This window comes from Centruroides sculpturatus, unplaced genomic scaffold, assembly GCF_000671375.1.
Source record: "Centruroides sculpturatus isolate CEXI.00-Female unplaced genomic scaffold, Cexi_2.0 scaffold1672, whole genome shotgun sequence".
Taxonomy (NCBI): domain Eukaryota; kingdom Metazoa; phylum Arthropoda; class Arachnida; order Scorpiones; family Buthidae; genus Centruroides; species Centruroides sculpturatus.
In genome coordinates, this window is record NW_019385888.1 from 37,222 (window position 1) to 43,003 (window position 5,782).

The following is a 5,782-nucleotide window of genomic DNA, read 5'->3' on the forward strand; positions in this document are numbered from 1 at the left end:
CCTTGTATTTACTAGATTTACATACAAATAATAATGATAAATGATGATAAAATAAAAAGCTTGTGTTTTGTTTGTAAATTGCTTATTTTTTCATTACATTGAAGTTGTGGATTCTATCAAACATTTTTCTACAGGATGTATGTACTGTATTTTTTTAATGTGGCAGTCTTTGAAGCATATCAACTGTGCAAAAAGAGGGCTAAATGTACTCAATGTTAACCGTAAATGCTGTTTTATTATGTCGATATTCCACACTAAAAAATGTGAGGGTCAGGGAATTTGGACAAAGTTGGTCAGGGAAAATCAGGGAAAGTCAGGGAATTCAAAACAAAAATTTGAGTAGGAACCCTGAAATAATATACATTTTTCTTATGTTTTTACTTTTAATAAAGATTCTTGCAGTAATTTTCTTTAAAAAAACTGCAGAAAATTTTTTGCTAGGAATTTGATTGATATCAAAGTTTTGTTAGAAAGTGAAATATGCATGCATTCTTTCATTAATAAAGTAATGATTCTTTTTAACAAAATAAATATAAAAGAGAGCAATACCTTGTTGTTTTTTGTGTATTTGCAGTATGCATATATGAACTATACTAGTTATAAATTTGATTCTATTAGAAATAATTGAAATAAAATAATATAATTAATTATACACTATAAAAATGTTGAATTGGAAGTATTCTAATCAGTCATAATGCATTATAAAAATTTACCGATTTATTTATCAATTGTGAAAGTTAAAAAGATTATGAAATATAATAAAACAGTGATTTCAAAGTTATTCAACTTTTGGACTACTTACACAAGTCGCAGATAAAACTGCAGACCACAGATGCTCCCTCTGCTTCTTATCCTGTAATTGAAGGCTTTGGTGGTAAATCTGCATATTCCACAAAACTTCAAAAAACAAATTAACATATTTGGTGTTATGTGTCATCAATTTATTATATCTTCAAAGAAACTTTCATGGTTTAGTTGCATGCCCCACAAGTTGAATTTTTGTGACTGTCAATTAATTTAAAATTTTTCATTTTTATAGGTCAGTGCAAATTTTGGTCCCAGATTTAGGTATCCTCCAAAGGATACAAAATTTCGAGCAGTAAGTAATAGTGTGAAATTTATTTATTTATTCCAGATACACACATACATATATAATATGCTGTATATAGACATTATATTTCAGTGCATGTAAGAGCATGTTCTTATATATAGGGTAAAATGGAACTATTTTTTTGCAAAATATCTAAAAAAACTCACTATTTAAAATACAGATTCAGAATTATTTTTTTACTTTGGTAACTATTATAAAAATAAAAAGCATAGAGATGTTACTTAATAATTACTTTATATTTAATTTACATTGATACAAAAGTGCAGTACTCTTATGAGCCTAAAAAAGCTGGCATACAAATAGCATGTTTTTATATGCTAGTTATACTCTTATAAACAAAGCAGATGTGTTTCAAAAACACAAAAATAAGCAATTTTTACATTTAAGATCATGCTCTTATTTGTGTGGAAATATGGTATGTGTGTGTTTATGTAAAATTAAATAATACCTATTCCAAAATATAGTCAGAAATTATTTGATTAGTTTAAATATTTTAGAATTTTTATCTTTGGATGAATAGAATAAAAGAAAATAATAACTACTGGTATCCCTCATATAACACAGTATTTATGTTCCAAAAAAGTGTCATGTTATGCAAATCTGTGCTATAAGAAACAAAGGACTAATACAAAACATTGGGGTTAGGTTCCAAAAGTTAACAAAAGTACATTAGTCTTTTTTGTTACTAAGAGAAATATGTTTATTAAAGTAATCAATAATTTATTTCCAATCAATAATTAACTAAAAATCACAATTAAAAATACTGTATTACATGTTAATATTAATTTTACTTAAATGAGAGGTTTGTTTTTTTTTTTTACAAAGTATTGTCATCGTCTGAGCTTTGCTGATATTTCTCATAAGATCAACAAAAATGTCTATTTTTTTTATCTTTACCATAAAAGATTTTTTGGATGACAAAATAAAAATATGTTATTAATCAAAAGTTTGTTCTAGAGAGTCATATTTGTTCAATCAAATACCATGATTTTTTTCCTAGAATATTTGTGTTTGGATACTGAATTGCTCAAGTTGGAACAGTTCAAGTAACGAGATAACATTGTATTTTGTTAGTTATTTTTACAAATGATTACTTACTTATGGTTAAAAAAAAGTTTAATAACACTTACCTAAACACGTTTAAATGAAGTTTACTAAATACGAAGATTAATCTATAAAAACAAAACACAATGACAGTCTTAAAGTCTGAAAGCATTGACAATGACACCTGGTTGATAAGAAAATAGGACAAGGAATAAAAAATTGTACTAGCAGTTTTCATTAAAGTAAACCCGACAAAAGATATAAAAAAATTGAAAATTTCAATATTCTAAAATATGTGGGCAAATTTGAGACCATGCATGCTTGCTTCAAGAAAAAATATTGAATAATGGAGTTTGTACTTAAATTCTTGAACTGTGTTAGAGCGAAACCATGTTGTATGAGGGATATCTGTATATTTAATGGTACTTCTAAAACATTTTCATTTTTAGACAGTCATTGATTGTTATAAATAAAAATATACATAAAAAAAGTAAAAACACAAATGTTTTAATTATTAAAATATTTAATATTGATTTAATGATAAATCTATTACAGATATGTGAAGCTGCACAAGAAGCTATTATTGAACAAACTGTTTCAGATATGTTATATTTAATTGAAAACGAAGGGAAGTTGCGACTATACACATTTATGATGTAATCATTTCCCTATTTTTTTAATATTCATTAAGAATATTTTCATTTATTGTACAGTTCATCCAATGGATTTTAAAAAATATAAATACTTAATATATGTTTTGAATATTCGAATAATTCACTTTTTACTGACAATATATTTTAAAATAAATGAATTTATAACTTATCAAGAAATTAGTTGTTGATAATATGTAAAAGTTTTCTTAAAATAAACTTTATATAACTGACAAAAAGTTCCAAATCTTAAAATTTTAAATTATTTAGTGATTTTATTTCATAGATTATATGGTAAATATTATATCTGTTTAAGTAATAAATAAAAATATTAACTTGAATCAAAATATTTCTGATAAAATTGACACTTATAAAGTAACTTGACGGTACAAAATATTTATGTAAACTGGAGTTAGATTTCATTTTTCATTACTTTAATTTCTACAGCTATAGCATTCAATAACTTGTTCGGTAATATCTTGGACAATATTTAACTATTTTATCATCAGATGTAGTTTAGTCTTCGGAAAGTATTTTCATGTTTACATTTTTGAAAGCTTAATTTACTTCCTATATAATTATTACATTAATTAAGATCTTTTCTAATATCTTTTGTGCATATGATCCAGAAAATAAGTGTACAAAAACCTGATAAAATTTCTATGCTCATTTATTAAATTACTGCTGTTTAGAAAGCAAATTTGATATTACACAATAAAATTTCGATTATTTTACAATCATTTACTGGTAATTTGAAATTAGTTCAAATTCCTGTAGTAAGAAGAAATTGAGAGATCAAGAAACACCATCTTAAGTAGAATATAATTGACGAATTATACTGGGAATGTAAGTAAACTTACGTCATAATTATTGGTCCATCTATAGTCTACAGTTGGTGTATTGCATGAATTACAGTATTAAATTCATCTTCAATTTTCACAGGTTTTTCATGATCGATTTAAAACGATTGATAAATTCTGATTCAAGATTTTTTAATTCTTTTTGTTCTGTAGATATTAAGGAACTTTTATATGTGGACAGAGGGGGGGACTAAAAGTTTAGTCCCCCCCCTCTCTCTATATATATATACAGTGGAACCCCGGTTAACGACCAAATCGGTTAACTAACTATTTGCAAAAATTTTGTCTCGGATAACGAACTTAACGGCTTTTTGTGTCAAATTTGTAAGCTTGCCGACTTTTAGGGAAAATCAGTTAATCGTGTGTCGGTGATGGTCTAGGGTCCATTCGTACGTTGGTGGTGGCGGAGGAGACAAAGATGAGAAGTATTTTACAGTGAAAATAGTTTATTAGAACGGGAAGATGCTTACATATTTGAGGTAGTTGGAAATGGCTTATCTACAGTATTTTCTCTCGGCATTGAACAGTGGCGTATCGCTGGTCCTACGATAGTGCAAGCTGATCAGTTGTAGCCCCAGAGCGGACGAGATGGGTTCGCTTGGTCACAGAAGCGATGGTAGGTGACAGAGCTGCAACGACTGGAGCGGTCCGCGAGACACAACACAAATTTTAGCGGGCACGACTTCAGGCTTAATCCAGATGAAGACGACACAGATTAATCGCCATAGAATTTTTAGGAAAACTGCGTTTTGACCTTGAGATTCGGGGTTTTTATAGTATTTTTTCCTTGAATCTCACCTTACGATTAGTCCTGCGTCCCATTCCTCGCTTCCCGATTGTTTTCTTCTTTGTCTCCAGATGAAAACCGAAATCAGATCAGGTCACGAGAAAGGTTTGCTCCCAGGCGTTTATTTGACACTTGTTCGTCGACTCTGATCAGAGATTTTGATAAACCTATAAGCCTTTCGCTCATAATTTAGCCTATTGTTTCTGCTATCTGTCATTTTAAAACTTTAACGATCGTGTGTCATGTTTTTTTTTTTACCCGTCAAATCTTTCCCTTTTTCCAAAAATTTAACCTAGATCGACTGTTTATGAGCACGTTTTCTTATATTTTCATTAAAAACCCATTTTACAAATAAAATTACAAAAATATTGACGGCTAGAACGGATTAATTGTATTTGCATTAATTTCTATGGGAAAAATTACTTCGATTAACGAACGGACTCGTGGAACGGATTACGTTCGTTAATCGGGGTTCCACTGTATTTGCAAATGAAAAATGAAACTCCGGTATATAAATAATAATAGGCCTAAAGCTCTCGAAGACCCGTCTAAAAATCTTGAATGGTGAATAAGTTTTGTTCTTATCTCGTTTACTGAGACTTACTTTTTACTAGTTTACTTTTCGTAACTATTTGCAAATAACAAATCACTTATTTCATAAGTAACTTATTACGTTAAAATGTTCTATTCTTTAATTTCTTCACGTTTGTTACATCTAAATAGAATCCAGTTTCCCATAAAAGATTTTCCGGGTGGCATTCCCCCTTGGAAGATAGCCCGTGTGTCGCGTTGCCTTAAACCAAATTATATATGCCAATGACGATCGATTTTTCCATCGACTCCCTTGTGTGTGTATGAGGCACTTTCACTTTCCTGGATCTTCCACCATGGCACTCTTCTTTCTCTTTTTGTATTGATACAATACTGCATTCTATAACCTAACTGTGGAAAAAAACCCAAAATTAAATAATTAAATACAAATTTATTGATGAAATTACTATTGTTGTGTTGACATAATATAAAAAGCATAAAAATTATAATGCCTTTTCCTATATTAAAAATATTTATAACAATTGTAGTAAAATCCTAAAAACAAAAAGAACAATATAGTTTCGACCCCATCTTTGACCAATAAAATTTCAAGTACAAGTCGACCCCCGTATAAGATCATTGATTATTCCGTTTTATATGAATTCCATGTTGTACAAGTCACTTAAATTTTACAAATACGTGAGCCGTTCACAACCCGGTACACGTATTTGTAAAATCTAAGTGACTCGTACAACATGGAATTCATATAAAACGGAATAATCAACAGTGTTATAGGGGG